General features: G+C 45.9%; 1 pseudogene; it reads left to right on the top strand.

Moving 5' to 3' along the window:
* The first annotated feature begins 805 nt into the window (after positions 1-805).
* On the top strand, positions 806-4,541 carry LOC132241506 (BUD13 homolog; annotated as a pseudogene).
* Positions 4,542-11,514: the final 6,973 nt, after the last annotated feature.

Raw genomic sequence — 11,514 nt, 5'->3', positions numbered from 1 at the left:
CAAGATGCAGTTCAGTAGGCACTGTTATAATATGGCAACTTTATGCATATAAGACCAGGCACAGGATTGCAAAGAATGCATTAGACCTGGAAAAACAAAACAAAACTGGGGTCTGGTGGTGTACCACACAGTCAGGTAAGTGGTCCCAGAGGGAAAGTGGTAGTACTTAATGGTGAAACAGTCCAGCTCTAGATTCAGACCAACCATCTCAAGCCATATTTTTTGGTGTCCTGACTTGGATCCAAACATCTCAGGCCATTTTTGATGGCCCCATCACTTACTAAAGGGTGCCATTGAACAAATTCCCTTCAGTTTTCTCATCAACAAAAAGGTGGATAATGATGATGATGATAAAATATCCCTCATGATACAGAAATAATAATAATAATAGCAAATATAGTGTTTACCAGGCTCTGGACTAAGCATAACACTTACTTTAACACATTTAACTTCACAACAAGGCTGCAGATATGGGTACTTTTGTTGTTATGGCTCACAAAGGTGGAAACTGGGTTCAAACCCAACAGTTTGGCTCTGTGCTCATGATGGCTCCACAATGCTCCTCTCAGGATACATGCAGGGCTCAGGACAGACTGAATACTGGGTGAATCTGAAATAGTCCTTAGCCATTATTATCAGGAGAGCAGCTAGAGAGAGAGGTGAGCATATAACCAACCAACCACAGTACTGAATTAGGTCAAATGGAAAAATGTGCTACCTGTAGACCCAGGGTAGGGCACAGCTAGGCAGAGTGCCCTGAGGCAGGTGTGTCACATCTATACTAATAATAGCCTAGGTGGTCGTCATGCCCTCACACCATGATGCCCTCACATCGTTACAAGGAGGCTGCTTGCGCAGCAGGCGTGAGTGGGTGGGTGGGGCCTGGGAGTCCCACAGCTGCATGCACTGTGGAGGCGGGGCCTGGTGACTGCTCAGCGTGGGAAGGCCAGGGGGTCCTGTGGCTGAGCGCACCATGGAGGTGGGACCCCTGGCTCTGGCCTACCTCTTTGGGGCAATCCATTGAGGAGCCCTGGGGTCCCGGGTCTTGTGTGATTTTGTGTGCCAGGTCACTAGTCTATATATATAGAAGCCTAATATGCAAATTGTCCTCTTGGGGCAGGAGTTCAAGGGCCTGGGAGCTTGACCACTTGCTATGACATGCACTGACCACTAGAGGGGTGATGAGGAATGAAGGCAGGCCCCGGCCAGCAGCCGCTAGGGACAATACCAGTGCATGAATTTTGTGCACTGGGCCTGTAGTGTTACTGTAAATCTCACCTCAGGGTGAGTGGAAGGGAGAAGAGTTTACAGCAAAAGCCATTGTGCTGATTTGATTCCCGGTCAGAATTTTGAGTTAAATCCCCAGTTGTTTCACTTTCTCTCTCTCTCTCTCTCTCTCTCTCTCTCTCTCTCTCTCTCTCTCTCTCTCTCCATGCCCTTGGGTAAGGATTAAAACAAAAAAAGTTGTACTAGAATCCAACTGAGACTTTCTCTGGTACAAACTATACATAATGTTGAAATGCCACTTCAGTGGCATTCAGGACACTCTTTCAAATAAGTGTGTATTTTCTTAAATTCATCAATGACTACATAGCTTTGAAAAATAGCATCAGATATGCAAAAAGCAAAAATAGTAGCAGAGAGATATACAAAAAGTATTCAGTCAGCCTTCGGATAATGAATGCTTGGTAAATATAGACTTCAGAGGACAAGGACTTGATCTTTGTCTTGTTCCCAGGGGGTGAAAAGTAGCCCCAGCCTTCATGATTTCCACACCCACCAGTCAGGAGCAGCTACATAATTTGCAAGGCTAAGTGCAAAAAGAAAAGTGTGGCGTGGATCCCTCGTTAAAAATGTATTAAGAGTTTTAACACAGCGATAGAACATTAATGCAAGTGTGAGGACCCTCTCACTGTGAGTCCTGTGAGACTGCACAGGTCACATGATATGAAGCTGGTCTTACCACTAAGGAATTCCCCCCAAATGGAGGAGTAGAGTAGACACTAAACCATGACCTCTCAACTGGGGTGACCTTTTTACAGTCTAAGCCAGTGATGGTGAACCTTTTGAGCTCGGCATGTCAGCATTTTGAAAAACCCTAACTTAACTCTGGTGCTGTGTCACATATATAAATTTTTTGATATTTGCAACCATAGTAAAACAAAGATTTATATTTTTGATATTTATTTTATACTAGAAGCTCAGGTATGGTCTATTACTATGTTTGTCTATTATTAGATAAAATATTTAAATGCCATTTAACAAAGAAAAATCAACCAAAAAAATGATTGAGTTAAATCCCCAGTTGTTTCACTTTCTCTCTCTCTCTCTCTCTCTCTCTCTCTCTCTCTCTCTCTCCATGCCCTTGGGTAAGGATTAAAACAAAAAAAGTTGTACTAGAATCCAACTGAGACTTTCTCTGGTACAAACTATACATAATGTTGAAATGCCACTTCAGTGGCATTCAGGACACTCTTTCAAATAAGTGTGTATTTTCTTAAATTCATCACGCGTGTCATAGGTTCGCCATTACTGGTCTAAGCAGTTAGCTGAGCAGGGTAACATATGGTTTCAGTGGAGTATGACAACACAGGAAGCTCAAAGGGCTCCCCATCAGCCCTCTTTCCTTTCTTCTTTCTACAAACATTTATTGAGCACTTTCTTGGTGCCTGGGGCACTGAGAAAGACACGGTTCCAACCTTCAGGATGCTCACAGTCTACTGAGGAAGGTAGTTTTAGCCAGGACGGTGTGGCTCAGTGATTGAGGGTGACCTATGAACCAGGAAGTCACAGTTCAATTCCTCGTCAGGGCACATGCCTGGGTTGTGGGCTCAATTCTGAGTAGGGGGCATGCAGGAGATGGCCAATCAATGATGCTCTCTCATCAGTGATGTTTCTCTCTCTCTCTCTCTCTCTCCCTCTCCCTTCCTCTGAAATCAATAAAAATACGTATTTTTAAAGGGCCATTGGTCATCCTGGGGAGGCAGGAAAGGACCCCGATAGACCCTTCCAAAGGATTTGCAGACCTGGGGGCCAGGGAAGAGGCTGGATTTGTGGAAGGCCATGCTGGCACTGGGGCGCCCAGTTGTGGGAGTGCTCACTGCCCTGGTGAGGCATAACTGGACCCAGAGAGAGCGAGCAGCAGTGCCTGGTACTCCTCCCAGGGAGGACAAATTGGATTCAAGATTCTGGCAGAATGTGTGGATGAGCAATCAGACTATGTAAAGCAGATGGAAACCTTTCATTCCAGTACCAAATGGAAGCTTCTGGGAGGCCACAGTGAGGATCTACCTTCACACAGACATTTCAGTCATGACTCCCCAGATTCATTTCCTCCGACGAAGGCACAGCACAGGTCCTCAGACGTCTCTCCCCACCGAAGGGCTCAGAACAGCTCCCCTGACACGTCTCAACAGAGAAGGACTCTTGACTTCTTCGACACATGGAAACTCAGGAGGGCCCGACACGACTCCCCGGATTTGGATCCTAGTGTTCCTCACTCACTGGCCAGAACCCAAACCAGTAAAGCCCCAGCAAGAGCCTCCAGCCAAACTTCTCCACATCAGAAGGGGCCAGGACCCTCTCACCCCTCCATCCTGAAGAACGGCAAATGTGAGTATGACTCGGCCCTCTCTCTGCCATGAAAGAAAGCAGGCAAGATCCCATTTAGGAAATAAGGCTCTTTACCAGTTATAGGAAATTTCATACAAACTCTTCACCTAGAGGACATCAGAGTCACACGTTGGACTCCTCTTCCTACGCAAGTGGTGGTCAGAAAGACTCTGATTCACATCTGTCACCTTCACGGAATACGAGACACCAGAGCTCCGATTCTGACCTGTCTCCACCAAGGAGGAAACAGAGGGCCAACTCTTCTGATTCTGAACTGTCTCCACCTCGAAGGGCTCGGCCTCGGGGAAGAAGCCTGCACACAGGTATTCTGGGGCCAACACTAGGGTGCACACAGGTATTCGGGGGCCAACACTAGGGTGCACACAGGTATTCGGGGGCCAACACTAGGGTGGGGGTGGTGTTAACTGACACAGTGAGAGAGCAGGAACTCAGGAAACCAGACCAATAAGCCATGGCATTTGAAGCTGAATTCCAATATAATGAAACAGTATTTTGAGATAAGTCTGGTTGTGGGAGGAAGGTTCTCAACCTTCCTAATGCTGCGACCCTTTAATACAGTTCCTCATGTTGTGGTGACCCCCAATTTCATTGTTACAAATTGAACATAATTAAAGCATAGTGATTAATACAAAAACAATATGTAATTATATATGTGTTTTCCGATGGTCTTAGGCGACCCCTGTGAAAGGGTCGCAGTCCACAGGTTGAGAACCACTGGTTTAGAGTAAAGAACAAAAGCAGAGCAGGACTCAGAGAGAGATGTGCTATATGCCTGGTGGGGAGAAGGGCTTGTCCAGAGCCGGCAGCAGCAACCAAGTGTGGAGGATGCAAGAAAGGAAATGCATTTAGTAACCTCAGTACTCGAGTTTGGCTTGAAAGAATTCAGAGCCAAGGAACTCAAATTATAAGGGGAAATTTATTTAGAAAGTTACAGAGGTAGAAGAAGGGCCCTTGGAGCTTAGGAGAAAGAGGGAGAGACACACACGCCTTGAGGGATAAAAGAGGGGAGAGAGGCATGGTGTGGTCCAGAAAAGAGAGAGGGCACACGCAGAGTCCTTGTACTGGAGGCCTTAGGGGAGAATCCCAATAGAACATTCATCGGCTTTCCAGGTGTGCCCCTTCGTGATCTCCACTGATTGGTGGGCGCCAGGGGTTTCATCGGTCAATGCAGCTGGTCTTGATGTTGGTCATGGTGTCACTCCATCTGATTTTGCTGCTTTTCTGGGCCTGAAGCTGAAGCCTAGAAGTCATCGTCCAGGGGTTAATGCTTAAGAGAGTGGTCCTGCAAGGGCTTATTGTTTTGCCCGTTGCTAGGCACCCGGGGCTCTCTGCCGTGGTAACCCTCTGCACCTGGCCTATTGTTCCTACTACCACATCATCTGAGCATTAAGCCCCACCATGTCCATTTCTCATTTCACACTTTATAGACCCTTTGGTTCCACCTCAGCCGTGATGGAAGGAAACTACTCAGGTATTTATATATGCCTGGTCACACCTGGCGCTCTGAGGGGAAAAATAGTCCCCTGGCAGAACTGAGCCAGTGAGTTCTTGCCTGTTGAAATACACACCAGTTTTCAAGTTACACAGAAGCCAGTTCTTTTCTTTCCTTCCTTGGTGTCATGAGGACACCTTGGTCTGTCTCCTCCCAAGCCATGTGCTTTTCTTAGTGTGGCTTTGGGTGACGGGCGTGGGGACCACAATGGCTGAGAGCCTCATTCTCAGAGCTCCTGCTCTCAGCTCTCTGCTAGCTTCTGTGGGTGGGTGCTTGTCTGAGCACAGCCAGGGGGCACCCCCCAAGCACAGGTGCTCTGAGTCCATATATTCTTCTAAATTCTCCTCGACGACGCCAGAGTAGGTTCCTTCGCAAACCATACCCGCTACACTAACTGTGGGGTCTGAGCCCCTCTGCCTAGGGCTGGACTTCTTTGGACACTGGGTATATAGAAGCCAGTGGCCACAGAGCCATTAGACAATACAGTCCTTCACAGCAGTCCTAACAGGCAGGCTGCAGGACACCGGCTGGCAAATACATATCTTTCCCATAAAAACAGCATCAGTCTCTGAACCTACAGTTATTATCTGAGCAGCCGCACGCTGCCCCGTAGATTCACCACCTCACATAGTAGCGGCCCCTGAGCTCTCTGCTTCAGCCGCTTCTCCAGCCTCTCTGGCTCAGCAGATTCTTCTGTCACCCCTGCACACAGAGGATCTACATCCTCTGAGCCTGCTTCGGCTTCTCTAGCACACTCCTCTGCCGAGCACACCGGCTGGTCTCTGTAGCCTCACAGAGTAACTCCCTCTGAGCTTCTCTCTCAGCTCTGTCTCTCCAGCACACTAGCTGGTCAGCAACTTGTATATTATTCCGGAGACAAAGAAGGCTTCATGCCAATAGTTATCTCAATCATATTGTGGCTCCAGAAGGGCATGCATGTGCAGTATACTGTGGGGTCGTTGTGCTTGTGTCCTTGCACCTGCTTATGGTATCTTAGCCTAGGCACAGAGTGGCCTTGGACATCCGGTGTATTGACAACACGGCCTCTGCACTGTCATTGGCCTTGACTACCAGGCATCTCTGGTGTGGTTCCCACAGTGCTGCTTCTGTCTGCAGTTGGCAGGAGCACATCAAGAAAGAGAATTTTCTACTGGCCTGTGAAATAACTTTTATATAAGTAATTGCTCAGTGAACTTGGTTTCTAAGTACTTCCACCCTGAGGGGCTGGGCAGCATAGGGGGGAGGGAGGGTGAATTACATAATGAGGCCTGATGATATGGCTCTTCCTTTCTCTCTGACTTGTACATGGTGTTTCTCTCATAGGCCAGGTGTCTAGTGGCATATGAGTCCCCTTCAGCCAAAGGGTCCGAGCTGGCCAGAGAGACTTCATATGATGGAATTGCTGTTATTATTCTTTACAGGAAGCCATCCCTGTGTGCTCTGAACCAGCTAAACCACACTTCTCTCTAGGACAATGTTTGATCAGGGACGTTTCCATTTCAGACGGGCTATGCTCTGGGGATTGAGGCATGACCAAAAGGATTCGGGTTCCAAACACTTAATCAAGCATCTTCTTAAACGGAATTACTCACATTCCTGAGGCACATGAAGCAAAACTGAAATCGGCTCCAACATTTTCGCTGGAAGCAGGTGGCAGTTTTGTAACCAGCCCTTTGGGGAAGATGCCAGATGTCCAGATGGACAGAGAAGTAAGCTTCCCAGGCAGGCTAGCAGTCGAAAAGCATGAATGGAGTCGCAGATTGTACTTTGGAGAAGAGCGAGACGGTGGCTAGCTCTGGAGGAGAGGCTGTGTCAAGGTATCAAAGTGTCAGGCCATGAAAGCCTTGGCCCAGGTAATGTCTGGATGACTGGTGTAGAGCGCATCAAGGCTAAACTAGCTTCAAACCTCTGGCTGAATTAGTGGCAGTCATTGTTTGATTACCAACTCCTGGGTGTGTGTGGTGGTTGGGGGGGTGGGGTGGGGAGGGGGCGGGCAGAGCTTTGGTGGCTAAACCCCAGGGGAATAAAATGACCTTCTCCATTGAGAGCCATTGACCCATTGCTGGCCTTTTCTGGGTACCTTCTTGGTGTGCTCCAGAAAAAAGAGAGAGTGCACACGCAGAGTCCCTGTACTAAGGGCCTTTATCTGGCGACCTTAGGGGAGAATCCCAATAGAACATTCATCAGCTTTCCAGGGTGCCCCCTCCTGATCTCCACTGATTGGTTGGTGCCAGGGAGTGCCGGGGTCCAACCCCAGCAGGTCCAGGGGTCCCCAAAGGTGTGGACGGAGTCGGCGAAGAAGGAATGACACGGAGACAGCGTTCAGTTGATCAGCAGCCTAGCCAGGATCTCTAGCCAGGATCTCCAGCCAAGTTCTGGTCTGGATCTCCAGAGAGGTTCTGCTGTTTATTGTCTTGTTATATCCGTATTTATACCAGTTGATTTTAATCCTGTCAATTTCTATTACAAAGGCTAGGGCGTTTCTTATCTCCATTCCAGGGAGTAAAGATTATGTAGCTTAAGCATGATTGTTTGTAGTGATTAACTACCCGCCTGGCACTTAGTTAAGGAGTTTCATCCCCTCCCTGACTTCAGGGAAAAATTCCTACCTGGGGAAACAACCTTTCTAGGAGAGGTGACCTTGGTTAAAACATACAGTGCTAAGGGGAGCAAACATATTAAGAACAGTATGCTATATACGCCAGGTCCCTTGAAACATATGCTGTGCAGATGTTTCTTTCCTGCAGTGACTGTGTCAAGCAGCAAGGATGGACCGGCTTCCGGCAAGGAAGTCATCAGGTTTTGCAAAAACTTTCTTCTGAAACCAGAACTTGTAGGGTTACTGAAATGCCCCTTCAGGGAAGGAATGTCTCATTTTCTTCTCCCTACTTCAGGGAAGCTGGTCAGTGGCTCTGAGGCAAGGGGTCTCCCAGCTGAAAGGGACAGAGAAGAAGCCTGGAGGGTGGGATGCAAATGCAGGAATGGAGGATGGGAAGGACCTCACATATCCCTTCCTGGACGAGGCCTTTCAGGGCCACCCAATGTAATTATCCCCCACCCCATGCAATGTTTACCAAGTCATTCTGTTACATTTCCGTACATGTTATAGCACTTTTTATTACTTGAAATTACCTTGTTTGTTTAAATATTTACTTGCTTGGGAGTAAAAGGTGGGGGCAGCTGGAGGGGGTCAGTGGGAGGAAAAAGGGGACATATGTAATACTTTCAACAATAAAGAATTATTTTAAATAAATAAATAAATATTTCCTTTCTTAAGGTCTCTTCCTCACCTAGAATGTGAATTCCAGCAGAACAAGGATCCCATATGTCTTGTTCACCCCTCTTTCCTCACCAGCTAGACAGTGCCTGGTCTATGGCAGTTGCTCAATAAATATTTCTTGAGTGAAGGTATGAATTTACAGGGTGTAAATATTCTACAGAGCCTCATTTTTTAAAAATGTAGACATTTGGGTTAGAAATTTTATGAAAAGGAATTATTTGGTTTCGTGCCTTCTATAGATAGATGATATCAGAAAACGAAGCCTACTCTGAATAAAGGAGGGCATCATCAGGCATGCTGGCTGTTCATCCTGGGCTCCCATCCCATCCTGCATGGTGTAGGAGTTGTTGAATTTGCATTTAGACAATCCATTGTGGTTGTTGAAGCTTTGGCTCTTGGCTTTTCTCACTTCACTTTGGCCTGGCTATCAGCTCTTTCTATCGTCGAGGCCTACAACAACCATTCCCCTAATATTCATTTGTGACTGTGATGGAACTGTATAGTTGAGCTTAGGAGAGATGAATATAAAATACAATGCCCTGGCCTGGTAGCTCAGTTGGTTAGAGCATCATCCCGATACCCCAAGGTTGTGGTTTTGATTCCTGGTCAGGTCACATACAAGAATCAACCATTTAATGCATAAATAAGTGGAACAACAAGTCCATCTCTCTCTCTCTCTCTCTCTCTCTCTCTCTCTCTCTCCCTTTTATCAGTTAAAAATCACACACATACAGACACAAGTAAATAGGTCCTGCCTAGAAGTAAGAGAATCTCTTGGCTACATACAAGTGTTAAGATGTCCTGGGCCCGGCTGGTGTGGCTCTGTGGGTGAGCATCAACCTATGAACCAGGAGGTCACAATTCGATTCCCAGTCAGGGCACATACCGGGGCTGTGGGCTTGATCCCCAGTAAGGGGCATGCAGGAGGCAGCCAATCAATGATTCCCTCATCATTGATGTTTCTAGTCCTCTCTCCCTCACCCTTCCTCTCTGAAATCAATAAAAATATATTTTTAGGGGGTAATGTGGGGATAAGGACACATATGTAATAACTTAATCAATAAAAAAATTAAATATATATATTTTTTAAATATCCTTGGTGGCATTTATTTAACTTAATCCAAATTTTTTCCCACTGTTAGTTAATGGATGATAAGTCAAGTGTATTTTGATTGCAAGTGACAACAAAAATATGGTTATCTCAAGAAAAAAGGGGACTGTCTTCTTCCTTCAAGGAGCACACCTTTGCTCTCTCTCCTAAGCTCCAAGGGTTCTTCTTTTGTCTCTGTAACTCATTTCCTCAGCCCATGAAACCCAGCTGGCTCACCTTTTCTACCTCTGTCTGTGACTTTCTAAATAAATAAATAGTATTTGAAAAAAATAAAAAAAGAAAGAAAAGAAAAAGGTTACTTTTTTGGAACCCCGTGGGAGAGCTCATAGAATTGAAAGAATTCTATGTCATCGAGGAACTTACTGTCTACGTAAAGAAATTAGATAAAACTAGTTTGAGGTAATTATTAGTTGAGTTTCTCCAGAGAAACAGAACCAATAGGGTGGATAGATAGATAGATAGATAGATAGATAGATAGATAGATAAGAAAGATTTACTATAGGAGTTGGTTCATGTGATTATGGAGGCAGAGGAGACACAGGATCTGCCCTTTGCTTGCTGGAGAACCAAGAAAGTCGTTGGCCCTGGCCAGTGTGGCTAAATGATTGGAGCATTGGCCCCACACACCAAAGGGTTACATGTTTGATCCCTTTTGTATTTGCGAGGCAACCAATAGATGTGTCTCACTCACATTGATGTCTCTCTCTCTCTCTCTCTCTCTCTCTCTCTCTCTCTCTCTCTCTCTTTCTCTTTCCCTCCTTCCCTCCCTCTTTCCCTTCCACTCTCTCTAAAAAATCAATGGAAAAAATACCCTGGGATGAATATTAACAACAACAACAAGAATAAAAAATACATTAAAAAAAAAAGAAAGTCATTGGTTTAATGTAGTGCAAGTCTGAAGGCCTGAGAGCCAGGAGTGCTGATCTCTGGAAAATGGATGTCTCAGCTCAAGTGGTGAGAGCAAATTGTCCCTTCTGCCTTTTTGTTCTGCTCAAGCCCTCAGCAGACTGGGTGGTGCCCACCCATATTAGTGAAGGCGACCTCCTCCATCCAGCCTACCAATTCAAATGTTAATCTCTCCGGGAGGCACCCTCACAGACATACCCAGAAATAATGTTTCACCAGCTATCTGGGCATTTCAGAGCCCAGTCAAGTTGACACAAAAAATTAACCATCACAGGCAATAATACAAGTGGCCTCATAATGTTCTTTCTTCTGAGTCTCCAAATTCATCAAATAGACTACAAATGAGGAATTCTGAAGCAGGAGAGATCCCTGTCCTCTGGGGATGCCACATGAGGCTTTGGGAAAGGTGTGATTAGATTTGGAGCCAAAGGGGTGCTTATAATTTATCTAAGAAGAGAGCAGTGTGTGGGGGAAGGTGATCAAGCCTCAGGGAACGGCATGAGCAAAAGAATGGAAGCAGGATCCTGTGTGACATTTTTAGGGGCAAGTAAGTAAACCGGCCTGTCTGGGTGGAAGTTTCCAGAAAGGGAGTAGTGGGAGGTAAAGCTGGATGCCTCGAGCAGGTCAGGCCAAATTAGATTGAGGCTTGCATGAGCCAAGCGAAGGACTTAGAGTGACATCCACATCTGAACAGTTGACCTAGTAGGGCAGAGCAGAACCAATCAGTGATGTTTAATCAATACTTACTATAAGTAGTGCAGACAGACCTGGCCTTGAAGGTGTGACTTACCTCCTTTACCTTCCAAATAGAAAGTGACCACAGGCAGGTCTGCTGTTATTTCTTTGTGAAAATTCCATAATCTTGTTTTGAAACCTATTATCCAATTAGAAATGTGCCTAAATCCTAAATCCCAGATGAAGTGAGCTTGCAGGCCAGTCATTCCCTAACAATATTATTGTTATTACATACTAGCAATAATGACAACTGAAATTTGTTGAACACTGACCATATGCCAGGTACACTTCTAATAGCTTATGCATCTTTACTTAATCTTTTATGTTATCATATTTCCAGTTTTATAGGTGAGAAAA

The sequence above is a fragment of the Myotis daubentonii genome, chromosome 1 (assembly GCF_963259705.1).
Source record: "Myotis daubentonii chromosome 1, mMyoDau2.1, whole genome shotgun sequence".
Taxonomy (NCBI): Eukaryota; Metazoa; Chordata; class Mammalia; order Chiroptera; family Vespertilionidae; genus Myotis; species Myotis daubentonii.
The sequence above is the reverse complement of the archived record's forward strand: the minus strand, read 5'-3'. Positions and strand labels throughout refer to the sequence as shown.